This window comes from Dermacentor silvarum, chromosome 6 (assembly GCF_013339745.2).
Source record: "Dermacentor silvarum isolate Dsil-2018 chromosome 6, BIME_Dsil_1.4, whole genome shotgun sequence".
Taxonomy (NCBI): Eukaryota; Metazoa; Arthropoda; class Arachnida; order Ixodida; family Ixodidae; genus Dermacentor; species Dermacentor silvarum.
Window position 1 is genome coordinate 109,684,240 of NC_051159.1, and position 22,907 is coordinate 109,707,146.

A 22,907-nucleotide genomic window follows, 5' to 3' on the forward strand; every position below is an offset into this window, starting at 1 on the left:
ACACGCGCGCGCGCACACACACACACACACACACACACACACACGCACGCACGCACACACATACACACACACACACACATACACACACGTGTACGCACGCTTGCTTGATTGGTAAGCACAATTGGTAGAAATTTTGCTTGGCTGTTGCTGTTAGATCATTTTACGGTTGTCTTTCACTGATACGTACTCCGCTTGACGTTGAGCTAACCTACCAACAGAAAACAAAGGTCGTCCCATTTCCACGTGTAAGTACGCGCATAAACCGTCTTTCTTGCCTTGTGATTGAGTACTACCGGCGTCCGCATTGTGCTGCACGTCTCGGCTTACTTGATGTGTAGTATACTGGGTTTTTTTACGTTCACCTACAAGGGGGCCCCGTAGCAATTCCTTTCATAGCACTGTGGCATCGGTACTTCTATTTCGACTTTGCATAAGCTCCTCACGTTCGGGAAAAAACGCGTTGCCCAGATATACTCCAGTTTAATGTACACATAGAATTTATTCATAAGGAACCATTCATGACATCGTTCAACTATAGATGGGGGTGTAAGTAGGTGTTGCACAAGGCTTATGTAGTACGCCGAAAGGGCCCTTTAAGGGTTAATAAATGCTGCTGATGATGATGATGATGAAGAAGGCTTTATTATTTTATTGCCAATTACATGGACACTCCAAGCGGTTTCCTGCCGTCGGCGTCGCCGTCGCCGTGAGCTTCCGTATGAAGTCCAACAGTGGTGAAATCGTCGCCGCGCGCCGTGTACTGTATGCGCGAGTGAAAGCGTGCAAGGGACGCGCGCTTTCACGGGGAGCCAATGCACGGCGGAGAGCAAACGCGACTTCTTCCGTCAAGCGAAAGGCCTTGTGGGGACGGGAGGGAGGGAGGGGAGGCGACGTTTAGCTGCAGCACCAAATGCGTATTTATATAAAAACGTTGTGAGACCAGAAGATGGTAAAGACTTCCGACGCTGCTCGACGAGTGTCCCGTTGTGATCTCGTCGAAAACCTCCGGCTTCTTCGCATACTACTCAGGGTTCCCCTACGGGAAGATGGTGTAATTTTTTTCGTATGGTCACTGGTCCCCTCTGCTAAACGACCACACTAGCGGAGATTTTGCGTACTTCAAAATGTAGAGAGTTCTCGACTAATCAACAGCTAGGATACGGTACAGGACAGCGTCCCCACCCGGCTGTACAGCAATGAGTTCTTAGCATCATTGCGAGGACTTCTGAGCTGTTATGTTTTCCACGCCTCACTGGTCTAGCCATCTAAGCATCTTGCGGCAAGCAATGAGAACCTCCTAATCCCGACACATTCAATAACTTCTTTTTTCCCCGTAATTCTAATATATGCCTTGTTATAACTTATCATAACCAGGAGTAAAACCAGGATCAAACCTGGTTAACCCTGACGCCTCTCCTCCAAGCCTACTCTCTCCCTCTCCTCCTTTAACAAACCCCGTTGCCCTCCCTCTAAAACTGGTAAAGATCTCACCTGTCAACTACTACTCTACCTTTCTCCAGTGTAGGGTAGCAAACTGGATTTTCCGTTCTTGTTAACTTGCTTGCTTTTCTCCTCTTCCTAAGTGTCTCCCTCTTTCGTCTCTCTATTTCTCTCTCTCATTCAATAGGCTATCCTGGCCGAGTTCCATATTTTTTCTTTCTTTCCCAAATTAATTTCTTTTTTGTAACACCATTACGTCTAAACTACTTCCGCCATACCAGCCTCCGCTGGCTGTCCGTGAGTGTAAAAAATGCGCCGCATATCTGCTTGCTTCGCTGCAAATGAGGTCGAAAGACAATAGTATTCTGCCGCCCCTGATACCTTACACCCTCTCTTCTCCCCCCTCCCACCCGTCACGCTCTTCCCCTCCGCTCTCACTCCTCCCATGATGAATGTAATGGAGGTTTTGCTGAATTCAATTCAAATTTCCCGCGTTTGCCCTGCTCTCGCGCCATCTGTTGGGACCTTTTATTACTGTTGGCTTAAAGCCAGCTACAGAGCCGTGGCTTCAGTCGGCTTGTTTTGAACGCGAAGCGTCTCTTGGACATCATTTCTAACGCGTTGATTTTTCATTTACTAACGTAAAAACCAGTCCAATGTGTATCCTTAATTAAATGAACTCTGCGGATGACGGTTATGTACATATATTTTGCCTGAAATAGGCCTGAGGTTTCCTTTGCGCTGTATAATGTTCACGTCTATGACCCCGCGCCACCAGTGCTAGTAGCTTGGTTGGTTTTAGCCGGGTAATCGGTTTTGGCCGGGCGGTTGAACCGAGTGACAGACAGACAGACAGACAGACAGACAGACAGGAGGAGGAGGAATAAACATTTATTGTGGAACCAGCCCTTTATGATGGCCGTGCATAAACCTACCACGAAGAGACGTCGAGGGCATAGAGTTTCACACTATAAAACCTAGAGGGAAATGTGGCGCTGCTGCGTTGTGGTATGCAAGGGAATGCCGGTATATTGTGGATTCGGATTGGCATCGTTCTTGGAGAGCCCGAACGCCTTGAAGACGCGCCTGGCTAGCACCGTTCCGTCTGTCACAATCATTCATTTCCTCCTAAAACAGCACGTAAAAATCTGCTTTAGCTTTATTATTACACAAAAACATGTTTTGTTTAATTCCGAGGACATACTATTGGATGCACAATTCTATGAAACGTAAAAAGTATCAGCTGGCCGCTAAAGTTGGAGGGCAGACGACAAGATTCTCGCTCGCTTTGGAACAACTTGTCGTCTGTTCTTGCTTTTCTTCGCTTGATGCTGCATTGTAGGTGAGTAAACTTTATTGAGAGATGTAATATGGGTGAATGAAAGCCTTTTATGTAGATTTTATTTTAAGAACGCGTTATTTGTGTAGCCATATCCACGTTTTAGACGAAGCCTCGTACAACACCAGCCAACACAAGCCTCGCAGACACATATTCCGTCATTCCCATGAGGGCATGGCAGCCCTTTAAGAAACTCGCATAGACGGTGGCGCCACATTGCCCTCTAGGTTTTATAGTGAGAAACTCTATGGTCGAGGGCTTACCTCGCCGCCGCCTCACGGGCCTGCTGGGTCACCCAGGTTTGGTCGTCGAGGGCGGAGCTCCGCAGAGCCTCACGCAGCCTCGATGAGAGGGTCGTGGTGTTAATTTTTGTGTACTCATATGCGGAAGCGTAGCCGGGTGAATGCCACAGCACCGGCACTTGGGGGTACTGTAAACTTCAGGGAATATAAGGTGGAGGCGGGCGGGTGAAGGGTACGTATTTGTTTGTAGCAGACGCAGGGTTGTAACCTACGCACGGCTGAACTTGAGGTGAGGTGGGGGGAAGGTTCGGCGACTAAGGTAAAATGCCTTAACGAGATCGTTATAAGTAGTCAGATTGTCCCTGCTGTCCAACTCGTCTCCAGTGTCTCCGGCGCGGTTGACTAGACCTCGCGCAATGGAGTGGGTGACCTCGTTGAGGTTGGGGAGGTTTGGGTGGATAGGGCCCGCATGGGCCGGGATCCATGTCAGGGAGATCCTGCTGTCTTTAGAGTGTGGTGCCTGGCGGAGGATACAAAGAGCTTGAGGAGAAATACGGCCTTTGCTGAAGTTACTGACTGCTGAGCGAGAGTCACACACGATGGTGTGACAGGTGGGATCTAGAGTGACCAGGGCGATGGCAACTTCTTCAACCGTTTCGGCAGTGGAGGTAGTGACAGTGGGGGTAGTGACGCTGGAGGCGTGGTGTAGGACTCCATCGCGTGTGTCGACGGCCACAAATCGTGTGCCATGGAAATATTGAGCTGCATCAACAAATGGGACGCCAGGTACATGAGTAAGGGCTTTTATGATAGCGCCGGCCCGAGCTTGGCGCCGGGCCCTGTTATATTCAGGGTGCATATTTCTAGAGATAGGGTCTGTGTGGATCCAGCTACGGATGTCAGTCGGGATCGATTGTTTGGGGCCCTGTTGCTGACGGTAAGTGAAGAAAAGCGTGAATAGAATAAAGCGTCCTCTTTCAGTAAAGGTGAGCCGTTCAAGCTGAGAGCATTGTTGTGCTTCAATGAGTTCGGCAAGGGTGTTGTGAACTCCTAGTTGGTTGAAGAGTTCAGTACTGGCGTAATGCGGGAGGCCAAGTGCTTTTCTTGTAGACCCCTCGTAAGAGGGTGTCGAGCTTGTTTTGCTCAGCAGGGTACCAGTTGAGGTAGGGAGCAACGTAGATAATGTGGCATATGACAAAGGACTGCACGAAGCGGAGATGGCTTTCTTCTTTGAGTCCCCCTCGTCGGTTGGAGATGCGTTTAAGAAGGCGTAGGGTGTTTTGAGATTGGGCGCAAATCTTGTTGAGAGCCAAGGCATTGGAGCCGTTGGTAGAGATGGTGAGACCGAGGACCCGGATACTAGGGACGTATGGTATGACTGCCATCTTGAAGGCGTAGGGTGATAGAGTCACAAGGTCGGTGATCAGATTGGTGTTTAGGAGGGCGTTCCCGCTGAATGGGCTTGTAGAGAAGAAGCTCCGATTTAGCCGGCGAACAGCGCAGTCCGGTTCCTTGGAGATAGGCTTCAACCGTGTCAATCGCCGTTTGGAGGACTGACTCCACTTGACCATCACTGCCTCGGTACGCCCAGATGGTGATGTCATCGGCGTTGATGGTATGGTTGATATCGTCGACTCATTGTAGTTGCTGGGCAAGGCCAATCATGACAAGTTAAAAATCATGGGAGAGATAACTGAACCTTGCGGGGTGCCTTTGCTGCCAAGTGGAAGCTGGTCTGATCGTAAATTCCCGGCCGAGAGGGTGGCCGTGCGATTGCAGAGGAAGTCACTTATGTAATTGTAGGATCGCTCTCCCAGGTGGAGTTGGGAGACCTGGTCAAGGATAGTTTCATGCGAAATGATGTCAAAGGCTTGAGTGAGGTCGAGTCCGAGGATGGCTTTCTTGTTATGGGAATGGTCGTTTAGTACTTAATGTTTCAGCTGCAACATAGCGTCTTGAGTAGAAAGGTGAGGGCGAAATCCAATGATGGTGTGGGGATAGAGTTGTCATCGAGGTGTGTGTTGATTCTTGCTAAGAAGACGTGTTCCATCACTTTGCTTACGCATGAAGTGAGGGAGATGGGCCTTAGGTTGTTGACGCTTGATGGTTTGCCAGGCTTTGGGATTAGGATAACGTTGGCAGTCTTCCAGGCAGCTGGGATGGTGCCATTGCGCCAGCAATCGTTGATGTAGTCTGTTAGATGGGACACGGACTCGTCATCGAGATTGTGAAGGGTTTTGTTAGTGACCCCGTCTGGGTCTGGAGCAGAGCGACCGTTAAGCTTGCGAATAGCAGCATGTTTTTCAGATACGCTGGAATCGGCGTCTAGTGTAGGGTTGGGATTACCCATGTAATTTCTGTGTGGACTGACTTGTCCCCTGGAGATATATCACGGATCCCTCCTTTCCCACGCGCCTCGACAGAGAGACAGAGAGACAAAGTTTTTCGCGTTCAGGTAGCCCAAGAAAGACTATTGTCTTTAATATCTATAGTCGGATACAACTTTAGAAGGCAGCGGCATTTGCCCCTCAAAGGCGGGTGCACACGAGCCTCCCCTAATAGGCGCGCAGTTCAGGTGACGTCATGAGCCGGACGGCCGGTGACCCCGCCGACGGGAAACATGCCTAACATGGCCGCCCTCGCTTCGAACTGGGCCGAGTCGCGTCAGCTCTTGCGTCTCCCTTCGTCAGAGTGAATTCGAATTGTTTGTGGTGGTCTGTCATGCCAGAAATATTATTGTGAGCTTACGATGCACAATTTGTGCCGCATGCGTTTGTTCTGAGCCGTGAGCCGGCGAAGAAAGATTGCAGCGAACATCGGTGAGGCTGCGCTGCGCTTCGTCTGGAAACAGGATCCCGCGGCGACATACCGCTGCAAACGAACATCGTGCGTGTTTGTTCCGTGGTGTTTTGTTTTGCCCCTACGTGAAATTACGACAAGGAGAGTTCGCCAAAGTCTGGTACCTACTGTGAGCGGCGGGTGTGTTTGTGTACTGTGCCCCTGCGTTTCTCGTCGGACGCGGCGAAGTGATGGAGCAAAACCATTATCAGGATAAATTAGAAAAGCGTGCGCGGATGAAACCAACCTGCGAGTTTCTCAACAGAAAAGATTTGTGAAAGCAACCTCCAACGCAAAGATTCGTTGCGGCCAGCTCAGCGTGCAAACGATCGATCGTTGGCAGCAGTGTGATAAGATAGCCGAGCGTCTAGCAGCGTCGTTCGAGTGTTGTGTAGCACCGTCTATTGATTGCTTTCCATCAATGCTAACAATCAGTGACTAACACGCGCTGCTTGAGCGAATGTCATTGGATTGTTAACGGTCAGGCATTTGGGAGCAGTGTTTGTTTCCTTAATGTCAGCCTCAGTGCTAATATAAAATTATGACTGATACACTGGTGCCGTTACAAGGGAGCTTGGCATGAATTCGCGTCGCTGTGTGGCTTAGAACTCTTCGCTCACTGCACGCGCCAGCTGTAGAATGCCTGCTGTGACACAATCACACATAGATTGTGCTGCCAGCGCTCGACTTGCTTTCCCACAACAGAGCTTTGCGCTTTGTCGTGATATGTCGCTACTAAAAAAATCCTATCACAGTGAAGGCAACAGAGCCAATATGTAGTGCATAAAAAAAAAAGTACGACAAAGTAGGCACAGCTGCTTGTGAACTGACTCCTAATAGTTCTACTCGTGTCTGCGTTAAATGTGTGTGCGTGTTTTCTTGTGTGTTTGTGTATATTTGTTATTTTGCCCTTTTTTGTATTTTAGATCTTAGTTTTCGCGTTTGTGTTCATGTGTGTGAATATGTGAGTTCTTCCGTGAGTGTATGTATTTGTTCCTATTTCTATCCTTTTATTTTTGCATTTGTTCTTGTAAGCATGCTGCAGCCACGACTTTCGACAATTCCATTAACTCGTCTCATTCAAAGCACCAAGTCCTGTGAATAGCCGGGCTGGCCTCTTCGATGTCATTAAAGCCATTCTCTCTTAATTGTCTACCTTGCCTCCTCAGTCTGTCACCTTGCTTTGTTTTCTCCTACTATTCTGACCTTGCTTCTTGTGCTGTTGCCGCAACGTGATTAACCAACTTGCACCTAAGAAAGTTCTATCAGCTGTAACAACAGAAACATTGACAGATACAAAATGTTAAAAGCATCACGTGGCTTGCACAGTAACTTCGTCCCTTACCCCTGTTAATGTGTTTATGCATCAGTGCATACGGCAGCTTGCCAGAAGTGCACATGAAAAGGTGCCATATTGTGAAACAGCACCTTGCAATGTTGTTGCATTCAGTCTTAATAAACAGATGGTTTTGCTGCCCGTCACATGTGGTGGTACACATATATAACATTGTGCAGTGGGGTATAATTTCCTGTCTTAACGCTTTCATCAACACAAACGCAGTTTTCTAGTGAATGGAGTCCAGCAAAGCAGTGCTGTGAGAGATATTGCAACTTTCACTATTTATTACTTCACCAATATCACTGTCTCAATCTGTCCGTCACTTTGCCTGCGGCTTGTAATGAACAAAGTGACTCACTAAAACACGTTCAACTTTGCTGAGCATTTTTCCGGTACGTAAATACGACAAAAAAAATGCTAGCAAAGTTAATCACGCTAATAATTGTGCTTGCATTCGCATTACTTGGCCGAGTCAGATTAATAAATAAAAAATTGGCTATGAAAACACTTCAACTTTCAGTGCAGACTGCTAACGGAGCCAGAAAGCGTGCTCCGACTTCTGCTATTGCACTATGGGGCGCGTCAAACTCGACGGTGGCTGCCTGAATGAGCATTATGGGCCTGACTAAGCTAATGATGTTTTATATTTGTTCTCTTATTCGCATTACTTGTGTGAGCCAGACAACAAAATAAACAATGCAACCACATGAATGTGCTTTGGCATGCAAGCTGCTAACAGTAGCTGTCAGTTTCGTGTTGCCTACTGCTATTTCACCAGCACTGGCTATGACATGACTGTTATTTCCAGTGCAGACTTCTAACAGAGCCATAAAGCGTGCTCCGCCTGCTGCTATTTCCCTATGGGGCGCGTCAAACTCGACGGTGGCTGCCTGAATGACCATTTTGGCCCTCACTAAGCTAATGATGTTTTATATTTGTTCTCTTATTTGCATTACTTGTGTGAACCAGATAACAAAATAAACAATGCAACCACATGAATGTCCTTTGGCATGCAAGCTGCTAACAGTGGCTGTCATTTTCGTGCTGTCTACTGCTATTTCACCAGCACTGGCTATGACATGAATGTGATTTCCAGTGCAGACTGCTAACATAACCATAAAGCATGCTCTGACTACTGCTATTTCACTATGGGGCGCGTCAAACTCGACGGTTGCTGCCCGAATGAGCATTTTGAGCCCGCCAACGATAATCAGGGTTAACAATAGTGTTTTAACTCAGATATGCCAGCATTTAAATGTGTTTCTATGCCACTTCTTAAATCGAACGCGATGTATGCAGGACGTTGCTTATCAGAATTGAGCTTCTATTATAAGAAATATGCCATAAATGGAACTGCCTATTTATTTGAGAGGTCATGGAATGGATGGTTGGCTGTTGCGAACCCACCGGCAAAATTTTGGTAGCCCTAATAAGGGATGTTCTTTCGTTAATAAGAAGCCGTTATGCTTCGTCGAGTGGCTCAGTGCCAGACAGCTCGCAGTTGGAGTCGCTTTCTTCAGTGTCATCTTCACCCAGCTGGATGATGATGGATTGAATGAGCTCACAACCAGACGTGTCAAGTCTAAACTTTGCCTCTAAGTCCATCACATGATGAATGCTCTTCCTCCAGTCTTCCGCCGTTACCTACTTGATTTTCTTCCTCAAGATGGCGTCGACCATGGACAGCTTGAAGTCTCTGTTGTCCGCAGCGATGCCATTTTTGACCTTGGCCCACACAAGCTCAATGGAATTAAATTCGCGGCGGTACGGCGGTAGCCTGAGTGCAATGCAACCGGCCCTTACAGCTGTGTTCTATATACGATGCAGCTCAGAAAGCGTGACGTTACAGATGCCACCAGCTCAAACAGCTGCTTCTTTATCATCCTTTCACCGTAGGTGATATTCTTGCTTCTGAGCCACTCCTGTATCTTTTCCTTCTTCCAGGTCGTCGTCGGCAATTTCTCTTCTCGCCGGCTATGGTGAGGTTCACTGTCTAAAACAATGACGCTACCAGCTGGCAACTTCTGCAGAACGTCATTGAACCAGCCCTCAAAGCGATTGCCGTGCCTTTCCTCGTGGTAGTCGCCTGTCTTTTAGCCTCGGAATACATCCAAGCAGCCTTCGACGAAGCCATCCTCGTTGCCGATGTGCGTCACGATCAGGCGCTGATCTTTTCCAGAAGGTTGTTTTAGACCCGTCGTCAGGCCATTTGCTCGAGCGAACTGGCGTCCGCACTTCTGCACCACGGTGTCTGCCCACACGATCGACCGCGTGTGTCCCGCCGTCACCCATGTCAACGCCTCCTATAAAGTTTATTTAGGAGGCGTTGCCCATGTCTCGTCCAGGTAGAAGATCTTTCGGCCTTCCGCCCGGTAGCGCTCCACGTCACGGAGGTAGCGATTCCGCCAATCGGTGATGTCATCCCGGTCGATAAGCAGCGAGTTGCGGCTTCTCTTTTCGTGCTTGAAGCCGATCTCGGCAAGCAGGCGACGCACAGTACACCGCCTTAGTGATGGGAGTTCCATACGCTCCGAGAACTCAGTAATTATCTACTCGACCGTCGGTATCTCGTTGCGGCGAAAGAAATCGTGCACACATGACCTCAGCGCGCACAACGTGAAGCTGTCAAACTTCGCGATGCGTCTTCTCTTCTCCGCATTGCGATGGCGCTTTCACGAGGGCGTCGTCAGTTTGCCACCCGAAAAATGCGAAGCTTTAACTTCCTCCCTCACCCTGAACACAGTCGTTTCGCTGACACCGAGCATGTCGGCGACAAACTTGCTCGTGTCCTCCACGCTGCGTTCAGGCTGCCTGTTACGCCAAAACGTGTAGCAGTGGAAGATCATGTTGCGTGAATCGCTGTTCAGGATGTGGCCGCTCTTGTTCTTGGCTATTCAAGGCTCGTTCGGCAACAAAGGATCGCGTTCCGATGTCACCTCGTTGGGCTCCATGGCGGAAAATTGGCACGGAATGCCGCGCGCGATCATGCGCGACATTCATTCTAAAAAATAAGCTTGTGCAAACACACAAAAAGTATATATGAATCTTACGCTATTAAGCCAGCAACTGCTTTATAATTACACCCTTGGTGCCATCGATCTTGCTCCGTAGCAGACGACGCACAGCGTTGTAGAAGGCACGGAGTTATTTTTCTCTCGCGATCCGGCATGTGCTCTAGCATTTCCATCGTGACAATTTTACCAAACCACTCGTCAAGATACACAAATCTTATTTATACCGACAAATACGTGTTTTAGAAGCAGTCACAATTTTTTGAGCGGGACTATTTCTTTAGTCGCGGAGGAATTGGCTGCTGCGCTTCGGTCAACTGGGCGGCGCCTCTCCTGTCTTCTAAAGTTGTACCCGACTATAACCACATAGAACATGCTCCCTAGTTATTTTGACTGACGTCGATCGTGCCCTTATTTCACGCGCGTGACATCTGCGCTGTTATCGTGGCCGTAACACGCATCATGGCACGTCCTCTTTAAACGGTGAACACATATGGCACACCATGCACAAAAAGGTGCTTACAGTGCTTATAGCCATTAAATGAGGCTCTCTCTCCCTCACGATGAAGCGAAACGACAACCTGGGCAGACTCTTATAACGAAAACGAAAGTGTGGGCGAGTGCTAATATTAGGAAGGTAGACATCCCTGAAGAGATGGGCAGACTACTTCCTTTTGCAGCCTTGATAATGACGAGCAGGGGTCAAAGCGTTCTATGTGGCCAACTTAAGGAAAGAATGATGATACACAGATTCAGTAGCCTGGATCAACCAAAAAAATAATAAATAACATTACGCACCGCTTCGATGGACATCTAAGGAAATTATTGACACTACTGTTCATGAATGTAATGAATACGATTAGCGATAACGTGGCCAGATGATAACGATACTGCACACCTGCGGCGAAAGAGGTACGGCCGATGCCAGAGAAGCACTTATAGCATGTTACTTACGTCCCACCGCCTTTAATTATTTCTTGTCGAGAACGTTCGTCTTTCAGTTACGTCAAAACCGATAACCTCCCATTACCGATACACGCCAAAGCTCATTCTCCTAAACACAAGCAAAAGTAAAAAAAGAAAAGAAAATGGACGGAAAAAGAAGCGTCTCCCATCCCCGCCTTCAAGACAGAATAAACCTAATTTACTTTTTTTTTGCATTTTATTTTCTCTGTGTGTGCTTTACTTTTTTTTAACTAGTCCTGTGCACGAAAAAATTGAGGAAGTTTCCTGCGATTTCACGAAGCGCAAGTCTGATTGAAAAATGCAAGTATCCTTCGAATACATAAAAAATGGGTGTTGTTTATTTGCCTGGGCACGAGGTCCAACACCTGAAGACCACGAGAACTGTCCAAGGTGTGTTGTTCAAGCATCTACAGCGTCTATTCGCCATACTCCGCCCACGAAAGAGGATTACTCGGCGAAAGGGTTCTAAAAGCGGCCAGAGGAGAGAGAGAGAGAGAGAGAAAGAGGAGGGGGGGGGGGGTCACAAAAGGACAAAACAGACAGTTATAAGCATTGGCTCGTGGGCGATAAGTCTGCTAAGCCACTACGGCGATTTCTAGATGAGTAAGGCCTCTATATACATCTCTATATACATATATACCATCTCTGCCGAAAAAAAAAAGCTGCATAAAAAGAAAACGATGCTTATGTATTGACTACAGGGATCGTCGTTTCCGTCGGTGCTTTGTCTCCGCAAGCACCGACGGTCAAGCTTAGCGCGCGTCGGTACGGGAAACCAAACGGAGCAGGAGGGACAATGATAAGATAAACGAAGGGCAAGAAATAGGCGGGCAGGACGACCCTCGAATAACACTGCATCAACCTGTCGGAGAATATAACGAATGGCGGGAAAGAGTGCGCTAGATTAATGACGTCAACCAGAAGATTCTGCCAGCTAAGATAGCATAGCATAGCCTGCCTGGTTGAGCGCTTCGAGGGTGGGCGGGGCGCCGTCGTTCATCTCTACGCTGGTCGGTCCGAGGCTCCTCGGACACGACAATCGACGCTTAACGGGAGCACGCGGAAAGCAAACAAAGGAGTCTGACTCGCCATGGGGCGCAGAGACAAATGCGGCCTGCTCCGGTGTTGCCGCGAGAGTAAATTATGTAGCGCGTCAGTGGGCGAGCGGTTGTTGGGACAATGCGTTCACTGGGGCCACCGAGTGGGCGTGTGCAACTGAGTGAAGTAGTCAGTTATTGACTGCGCAGCGCGTAAGCCGACGACGTCCGTGATGGCGAATGAGTGGGCGGGAGACTAAGTACGCCACCGGTTGACAAAGTTGTTTCGGGAGCGAGTCGTACGGAACAAAACGTTAGGATGGCTGGGAGTGACGGTGTTAATTTCTTATTTCTTCCTTGAAAGAGCATTGTATTTAAGTGTACGCGTGTTTGCTTCTTTTCTGACTATGTATATTTACTCAGTTTTATACCATGTTTTGTCGCTTTTCACATCAGTTAATAAGCACGCGCATTTCGGTTGGTTGGTTTCGCGTTATGTACCAGTTATATAGCCATCGAAAGGCAACAAGCACTGGCTGATGAATTAATGAATGAATGACAATATTCTTCGTTGTGGAAGTTGGAATTGAAATCCAGCACTTTATCGACTTTTTCAACTACACTCTTGCTGTTTGCCTCAGTGCAGGTCAGTGACTCCACTGTTTAAGACAACTTCGCTGAGCTCTAAAAAATGACAGTAAGAACGTGTGCTAGGGTAATTCAGAATAACAAGTTCTTGTGCAGCGAAGGAGACATAAACGTGGTGACACAGTAATCTATAGAATTTGTAGAGAGGCTGGTAGAGGTTTTTGTTTTTCTTTTTAGCTATTCACAAACTGAATAACAAGTTGGACGGAGCGCTGCCTTTGCAGATATTAAAAGTGTGATAAGTCCAATAAATATGTGCATAATTAAGTGCTCATGCCAACGTTAACGAACAGGGAGCCACTGATAATGGCGAAGACCATCGATAATTTGGCTGAGTGCTAAGCGCCCCGCGTGGTTTCTTATATAGGCCAACGGTCACCCCCTTCGATGGTGCGGACATGGATACCGGACCGTTTATTAGATAAATTACCGGCTTCGCCGCCGTTACGAGCTCCTACGAGAGTGGAAATATGCGTACTCTTTCTCATTGTGTCAAACGCCCGGACCTCATCTGATCGTAAATCATGAGAGCTCAGAGATAGGAAATACAGAGCTAACGCAAAAAAAGAAAAAAAAAAAGATCGTAGCCTACAAGAAGAAAAACACCATTTGTTAGATTTCAAGTTCCCCTAGAACGCTAAAAGAAACATTATGTGCAGATTATGTGGTTGTGATGTGGCGTGTTATATGTGACTGCCCCAGTTTTCAGAAACGGCACGGGCGGCTTCGTTTGCTCTCCAGAAAATTGGCAGTCGTCTATGTTTTGAATAGTAAAGTAGTAGGTACCTCGCGGCTACAGACGTCTACACCGAAGTCTACAAAATAAGTACGACGTTTCTTTACAATGACATATTTCTGCTAAAGGCTGTGAACGCGTCCTTGCTTATATTTCATCCCTTGTATGCCCATATCACGGCGTAGGGTTTCAAGCCATATCGGTAACTTGTTTATCCTCGTTTCCATTCGCATTTTCTCTCTCTCCTTCTCCCTCATTAAATTCACTCAGAAAGCTTCTTCTAGTTCTGCTTTTGCTAAATCAGTTCCCTCAATCTCCATAGCAATGCGCAATCTGACGGTATCCTATGCACATCGCGCGCCACGAAAGATCACGACGACATTTGTTGACACGCGGGTCTTCCCAATTGACAGAGACTACTTATTACGAAAGCATGCTGTGTACAAAGCAGCTGTGACGTCAGATCACGCCATTGGGAAGCAAATAACGCTGCACACTCCTCGACGTGGCGCGAACAGCTTCGACCTCAATTCCGCGGGTCCTTGTCGGGGGCGCGCATATTGGAGTTTGTTTGCACATCCTGCACGACAGCTCCACCTATCGTTCAACCCAATCAGCGTCGACCTTCTATCTCCGTTTCACCTCCCCTTCGCTTTCATTCCAGGCAAACGGATTTGCTTGGCTTCAGTGCTGATTGGGTGAAAGCGGACGGACATTTACATATAGGCAATGCGCGCCTGCCCGCATCCTTTATATAGGAACAAGATATAATCAGGAAGCATATCGGGAAACTCCCTCTGAGAGAGCACTGTCGTCGTGTCGTCGACACGCGTCCGGGAGCTGGTTGGCTCGCTCCCGAAGCAAGGCTCGCCCGGTTTGGTTTTCTTTTATGGGCACTGTTGTTTGATGTAGTGCAGTGATCTTTTCCCCAACTGTCAAGCCAGTGTTTTCTGCGTAGTTTTAGTCTTCGGTCTTTCCTTTATTCCTTCCTTTCTTTTTTCACCACAACATTTCTATTCTCTTCTTCCTGAAGCGTGGTGCCAATCTGTTCCCTCTTTTTCTTCCGCATTCTATCCGTTTCTAAATAATAATAATAATAATAATAATAATAATAATAATAAAACCGCCATGGTGGCGTAGTGGCTTTCGCGTTGCGCTGCTAAGCCTTATTGGGCGGGTTTGAATCCTGGCCGCGGCGGCCGCATTCCAATGGGGGTGAAATGCAGGAACGCCCGTGTATCGTACATTGGGTGCACGTTAGAGAGCCCCAGGTGGTCCGAATTGATCCGGAGCCCTCCACTACAGCGTAACTCGTAATCACATCGTGGGGTTGGCACGTAAAACCTCAGAATACAATAAAACAATAATGAGACGAATAGGAAAAAAAATACGAAGAAGGAGGAGGAATAGGCTGGCCTAGCACCCCTCCCCCCCCCCCCCCCTTGGCCATTTATTGGAGAGATTGAGGTGATTCATCTTTTCTTTCTTTATTTTTTCTTTTTTCGTTTGTTATTATGTCACCGTTTCCTATATTTGAAAAAAAAAGACATCTTAAAAGGTTTCGTTTCGACAACTTCAACTTTCCATTGATGCAATTCTTTTCTTGGATACTGTCACAGTGCTGCTTGTTCAGCTGCTGAGGAATTTCTACTTATTTTTAGGCAATTTTCTCAGTGATTTCTTAAGCGCAGTGTGTTATTCTTCGTTTCTTTGATTCTCCAAAATGTCTGTTGTTTCCTAGTAAGAACTAAACATATTTTCCAATGTCATTTGACCTTTGACGAATGTCGTGTATGCGCCATCATTAAAGAAAACCAAACCAAGCAAATACTGGCTATGTTTCTCCGCTTACTAAGGCGCCGCGATGATGTCCGAGCACGCGGTCATCATCACGGCGCAAAACTTCTCAAAAGAAAAAAAGTGGAACAGTTATATCTGTGTAAAATTCAAAATGCCAATGATTACCAGCTAAGTGCAGCAGCGGCCATGGTTGTGCTGAAGTCATCACTAGCGCGTTTACAAGTCCAGCAATCTGGGACATCGACTACTGCGGTGAAGCCGACCCTGGGGCGATGCGGTCCGCGTAACTCTATGGGCACCATTTTTTAAAAATCGATTGCTGAGCAATGGCTCGTTTTTCGCGATTTGCACTTTAGGCACTCAATCCCGACAACGTTCTCAAGCTATATGTCGAGTGTAGTTTAATTCCGCCGGCTGGATTTTTTTCCTGGGGCACTTTTGTAGACCCATTTAAAATGCATGGGGTGATTTTTAAAACGTCAATTGCAGCACAGTAAAAACTAATCCGCTAATTGCACTCTAGTGGCACATACTGTAGGTCTCTCTATATATGTAGGTCCAGTTTGGTTTTATTCCGCTGGCTGAATTTTTTTCCTGGGGCGCTTTTGTTTGACTACAATGGGGCAAAGCATCTTTACAGGGGCAAAAGATTCGTCCGCCGTTGAATTGATGGGAAAGAGCTTGTGGACCATGCTGAAAATGAACACGAATGTGCAGCTGTGATGCATATTTGCGCCCTGGCGTATAAGGAAAGATGATGGTGTCAGATTCTGCAAGAAGGAGCGGGCCAAATGGCTTTATGGAGTGCCATCGAAGCACTAAGAACGGCTGCGCCTGCCCCTTTTTCTCAAGTTTCGGCGCATGGTAAAGTGTTTCATTTGGTATTTAGAATGATAAGGTGTTTAGAAAGATTTACTATTACGCAAATTTTTGACAGAAAAGGACATCGCCAAATAGAGCACTTGTTAATTGTGTTTACTTGACAGTGCAATGTGCCGACAATGCGAAGGCTTGAATATTATCAGTGTAAAAAATTGAAAGGGAAAACTTATGATCTATAGAACGCGTGACGGAACGAAATAAAGTGGAATAGAGAGTCCCTGTGTTCCAGCGAAAATCAGCAGCTTCGTCTCGTTTAATAAACGATGCCATTTTAGTTTTAAATGCATAAGCATTTCTATGCCTACCAAATTAGAAATTTGTCCGCCCGACACGTAAGACGAATGCAATGGCTCATAACCACGTAAGGCAGAGGCTACAAGCACTCAGCGAAGTGAAGCGAACAGCGCATACATTCATTGAGGTCACCCATACAATACACAGAACAGCACATGTTTCAATAAAGAACAAGTTCAAAACAAGCATCCGAACCATGAATAAAACATTGCACGCCCCCCTCAGAAATTGCAGTGGTAGTTTTGCAGCAGCTTAACTGGACATCCAGTTTGATAAGGACCGATAATAGTTGATAAGGGTCGGATAAGGTTCGATAAGGTTGATAACGATCGATGAGGGTTAATAGGGGTTTATGCTGGTCGAATCAAATTTCATAACATTGATAATGACACCGGGCTGCGTGGCGATTAACAAGCGGCACAATGCTTGTGCATACTCAGGCAACTTCCAGAGGACTTTCTGCGCGATTTCGTTTTTCAGTCGCAAGTATAACTAAAATCATGCGTGCCTGTTAAGTGTACGCAAATCTCACACGTTATACGCGAAGGTAAGGTTGTGAGGGTTCGAGAAAGTGGAGCCGCAACCGCTGAACTACACCGGGTCAATTGTTGTAGGGCCTCCTGTGAGCCACACGATTGCTTAGCTGCGCAAATAGGTAATCGCTTGACAATACTTCTCGGAGCCCCGCCTTGTGGGAATATTTGCTCTCGTAAGGTGACTCTTACAGTGTCCTCGTAGCCCTACAAAACACTGGTCTGACAGTCGTTCGGACATGACAAACCTGATTCCGGGCTTTTAAATGCTGTCGCACTAAATCGCTCGGAAATACGAAGATACAATGCGTTTGTTTCTCCACAAACTCAGTCGTACTGTGGAGAAACAAGCTTCTAGTTTATAGCAGCGGTATTTCCCGTACACTTTTTTTTTATTATTGTGAAAGCAATTATATGTACACTCCAGGCACATTTACGCCGACGTCATCCGCGTCGCCTTCGCTGTCGCCGCGATGTTCCGTGTGAAGTCCGAGTGCGATAACATCGCGGCCGGATGCTGTACGTTGCCGGTGCGAGTGGAAGCGTGTCAGATTCATCTGAGAAGCCTGGTGGCTCAATCTCGAAGGTTATGAAAAATGGCGCACAACAATGCCTCAAGCAAGCACGTCTCGCTGTGTATTGTGTGTATTACACGGACAAACAGGTGCACGCAGGGTAATGCTTAACATCAAGTCACCACTCTCGCATTGCACTAAATGCTGAAGAAATTAAACATTCACTGTTAATTTCACCGCGTACTATCGTCAGTCAAAGAAAACAGCAGAGAAAGCTTCGCTTACTCTGCTTCCCACACTGAGTCGGATCCGCATAATTTTATTGCGATTGCAAATATGCTTGGCTTCAGTGCTGATTGGGTGAAAGCGGACGGACATTTACATATAGGCAATGCGCGCCTGCCCGCATCCTTTATATAGGAACAAGATATAATCAGGAAGCATATCGGGAAACTCCCTCTGAGAGAGCACTGTCGTCGTGTCGTCGACACGCGTCCGGGAGCTGGTTGGCACATTCCTGGCACATTTCCGCCATCGTCGTCGACGTGATGTTTCGTATAATGTCCAAGTGCGATAACATCGTGGCCGCGCGCCGTATGGTGTGGGTAAAGTGAAAACGTGAGAGGGTGAGCAGAGAATGGTTGCTCAGTCTCGCGTGCGCAAGGAAGGAAGGCGGGGAGAAAGCGCTCCGTCTTCCATCGCGCACAAGACCGCAGGGAAAGTGGGGGACGTTTTACTCCCGTGGCGGCTACGTATATGACGCGGCTGAGCGCGGCCGTGCGGCTCCGATCTAGAAAGCGATCTGCGCTGGGTACAAAATCTAGGCGGGCCGATGGCTGGGACCCTATAACGTAAAACTATTCCACTCTGTTTTCCTTCCAATCTCCTGATGTCCAATTTGCGTAACCGCCAACGCAAGCATCGGGCGGTGACTCGCAGCGTTGTTTGAGAAGGCTATTGAAACGCTCTCCTATTTTGTAGGAGGTCATTGTTGTTTGCTTTCAAAAGGAATAGCATTGCCTAACTTGACATATATTTCTTACCTGATTGGCTGACCAAGGGCGAGGAGCACGCAGAAGTGGAGGCGGTAAGGTGGGGCCGGACTAGCGCAGTGAAAGCTGATAACCTGAAGAGGGTGTTGCCGGCGTGTGCGTTTGCACTTCTTTTTCTTAATTAGCTTTCGGTGTCTGCTAGAAAATCACGTCGGTGTGCAACGGAAACGTAACAGTGCCGCTAAAACGAATCTTCAGTGAATAAAATTTGACAAAGCGATGTCGTTTACGTGCTGAAAGGACTCGTCAACCATATAATGTCAAGCAAAATTTTTAATATAGGCAAATTAATCCATTCTCCACGGCAGCTCCGACTAGCCAGTGCCAGAGCGATCGGCGGGTACCCACCTTCTATTCATGTCGGAACGGGGCAGTGTCCGGCTATTAAAAAGGAAATTAAGTTTTTATCGGCGTAGTAATGCATCTTTAATGCGTACACGCCACTTTGACGCAGTGATTTTACAAGGTTTTTGGACGTCAGGTGACAGACAGGCGAAGTGGACGCAGCCCGAAAACTTTTGACCAATTCGGATGGCTGATGGTAAAAAGACATAGAATCGAAAAATAAGATTTTTCTGTTGTTCGCTCTCACATGCATAATTAGTGTGCACACGTATGTCACCTTCTACTCGCTTGGGAGCCGGGGAGTTGCGTACATGCGCTACTCTCGATGGAGGAGACACGACTGGCAGCACAGCAAACAAGGATTTAATAGGTACACGGACGGTAAAAGCACAAAGCACACCAAACTAGAACCATAATTCATCAAAAATGTTGACTCGAACTTAAACACAAAGCTTAGGCTAAATACAACACTACCGGCAAATATTCTGTTTCGGTTTCGGAGCCTAACTCCGCCTTAAAGTCTCTCGGTCAGTCCTAGCACTGACTCTTCAAAGTCTGGTCACCCTGGCCTCGGCCTAACTGCGTCGCAAAGCAGAAACGTGGGCTCTTACGGACCGTCGACTTGAAGTTCTTGTTGAATCCACGTCGTGCTCGTCCGAAGCGTTGAGGGTGCCGTAGGTACCGACGCCTCGCGGTTCCGTCGACCTGGCCGAGTACGTGGCTGGTGCCCCGGTAGCCGCCGCTGACGTGTCACTCGCCGGGTTAGGCCTCGCGAAGCGTTCTTCGCCTTACGTCGTTCGGCATGGCGACCAGGTAGCATGGTGATTATCAGTTGAACGGGCTTGGCCGAGGAAGAGGGATTCTCGATAAGAAGACCGGAACCACCGTGAGCAGCAGCAGCCGGTCCCAGGAGCTTCGCCCGGACGTCTCCGAGGACTACAGCTACACCTGGCCCTTGTCAGCTTCACGAGCTTCGTGGCCGGGTCCTCCGCTATCCCGTCGTCAGAACATGGCTGACGAGGCAACCTTCCAGCTCAAGAGCCACGTCGATAATACCCCTTCGATGCTTCTCCCGCGCGGATTACACCTCGGTTCGCGTGCCTCGAGCGCTCGCGCCGTTCGGAACGCTCCGCGATCTTCGTCGTCTTCTTTTTCGTATACCGCCGACGTCCGACTCATGACAACGTCATATAAGAGTGAGTAGCTGTCGCAGTTTTTTTGACAGCGGAGCTGTTTAAGCCGAGCGTTAGTCTCTAACCTGCGAACAGAAATTGTGGGCCGATCCTGGCGGTAGTGCAGAAAGGGTCCAAGCGCAATGACACATACCTCTGTGAACTGGCGAAGCTGAGCCTGGTCAAGTCTAGCTAAGCATGGTTGGGACTACTTAAGCTTAGTCTGTCATCGATAGACAATCGATAGTCAACCAGCAGCTAATCGATAATCGATAAATGATCAATAAATTCTGGAAAATGGAAAATGCTGGGGATGACTTGGTAGTGGTTAGCCTAGCCCAAAAGCCAGGCCAAGCTATGTGCCCATCAGCTCCGCTTTCTCTGTAGCATTGCGCCTCCCGTTTAAGCTACGCTAATACTTTTCCTTTACGTTGCGTGAAAGACAAGTGAAGTTGGGCAATCATGGAGGCCTGATTGCAAAAATAGAATAGAAGCAGGTTGAAATAGCTTTTCGTTAAAGCACCCCTAATGCCGTTAAAGCACCCCTAATGGTGTATTCTCGGCGCAATTAGTTCGCGTTGAAGCTAGAATTAGCACGATGGACAATTCGCTCGCTGTTGCTGCCGCTCTTCCCCACGCCATCGTTTTGACAGCGAGTGTCCGCGCTTATCGAGAGAGATGTGTTCATGTGTGATCGTGCGCGCGTGACAACGTGCAGGTTAATTTAGTTAGTAAGCGAATGTTTACAGCAGTTTATGCAGCTGATAAAACGACTAACCTTAGTTTGCAGAGCTGTCTAATAAATTTCTGTCACAATCAGTGATTCGCCTGTCCGGCGAAATTGGTCTTATTGTGAATATTATTGTAGTTATTATTATTATTATTATTTATTACGCTCAAGCCAGGCGGAATACACATACAATTTTCGAATACAGGCGCAGTTCTGTCTTGTTGTGACTGAGTGCCGATAGTTTTTTTCGAGCAAATGGGGCACAGCGTGTCGTTTACAAAAAGCAGCTTGGTGTCTGCCACTGCGGATACGGTGGCATAGACATGTTGTAAATCCGGTTTTCTATTGGATGGCGCAGATCAGCATGCACAAAGTGAATTTCGGGTGGTGGGTCGATTCCTTGTTGGAAAAATGGACATATTCTCTAGCGCAAGCCGTTGCTTTAAAAGTGAATCCAAAGTACAAGTGCGCAAAATGGTGGTATTAGGTAGTGTGCGCTCTTTCCCGTCTCTTGTTGTTTTCTTCCTGTTTGTTTTGGGCAGCGTCTAAATACATTAACATAACGTCACTGTCTCGTTCGACGGAAACACCTAAACATTTTTGCAGTAGGTAGAGTCATCTGCGTTCGGCGTTCTTGGAAGTAGTCCCCTTCCGAGGTGATCAAAAAGCACAGTGCTACTTCATCTTTCGTTTCCTTTTATTAAACGTGTGACATTTAACGGTAGTGCGCGAAGGCAAGTATTACAACCTTTTGCGCTGTAGTCGTTCTTTGTTGTAAGTTGCACACGTTGCTCCACTCTCGTGCGGCCGAGACATGGACTGTCAGGGTATGGTCATTTATCGGACAATGCGAGGGCTACTACTTTGTTTTCTCGCCAAAAAACCATCCCCCCCCCCTAGTCGGTCAAATAACAGTCAGAACCTTACCACAAACAAGACAAATTGGCTTTGTGCGTTTGAAAGCGGATAGTGACAGTCTATAAACTCTCTGTCTTAAGATCTTAGCACTTGCTTTCTTTCTAGCCCATGCTACGCTAGAAAAAAGTCGGCAGAAAATTTTTTTACTGGTTACAGTAAGCATTCTCAATATGCAGTTGTTAACATTTTCGACAGTATTCGTCTTCTTCCGCAATGCGACGTGTGTGGTGGCGTTGTGTAGAGCTTCGGGACAAAAACGGTCAAATACGATATTCAGCAGCTGATTCATGCACTCTCGTTAAATGCTAAAAGCATTTTGAGTGGCATGACACCATTTACACACCCTTACGTTGTCATTTTCTTGGCACATGAAAAATTTGTGCTCTCCAAATCAATGTTCAGTGGTGTAAGTGCTGCATTGATTTGCTTCTTTTATTTAATGTACTAAGCTTGAAAATGCCGCTAGTCAGACATAATAGAGCACAGAGAAAAGGCACAACTGCACGCGGCATGGTCTTATTTTTACAATAAATTCGCTAACGAGACAGATCATGAAACCAACTACAAAGTGATATCTCGCTCCAAAGGAATGAGGGAAAACCACTAGGACACACTAAGTTCGACAATCTTATTGTTAACAGGTGATTCAAGGGTGACGCAAGGCGACAACTGTTGCATAAGACGGCGTGCATACGACTAGACCATCAATAGAATAACATGACTTTAGTGAACCAACAACCAATATGCAGGCCATGCGGTAAAGCTTTATTATAGGAACACATTTTCAGCATTGTTCGTACAACTCAACGCTTGAAGCCTGTGTATACTTGCGGCGGTACGTATATGTTTTATTGCTGCTTGGCCCACTTTGGTTATTAGCCTGCGTAACACCGTGACTAAATTTCGCCTCATCGCACACACATTTAAGCCTTCTTGAAAACAGAACCAGGACGATTCAGTCACTGGAACAGCCTTTCATTTATTTATCACACAGTCCCATATTCGCTCGAGGAGGATTATAGCGGGGAGGATGTATAGACGCATTAAAAACGTTTTTCAAGGTAACATTA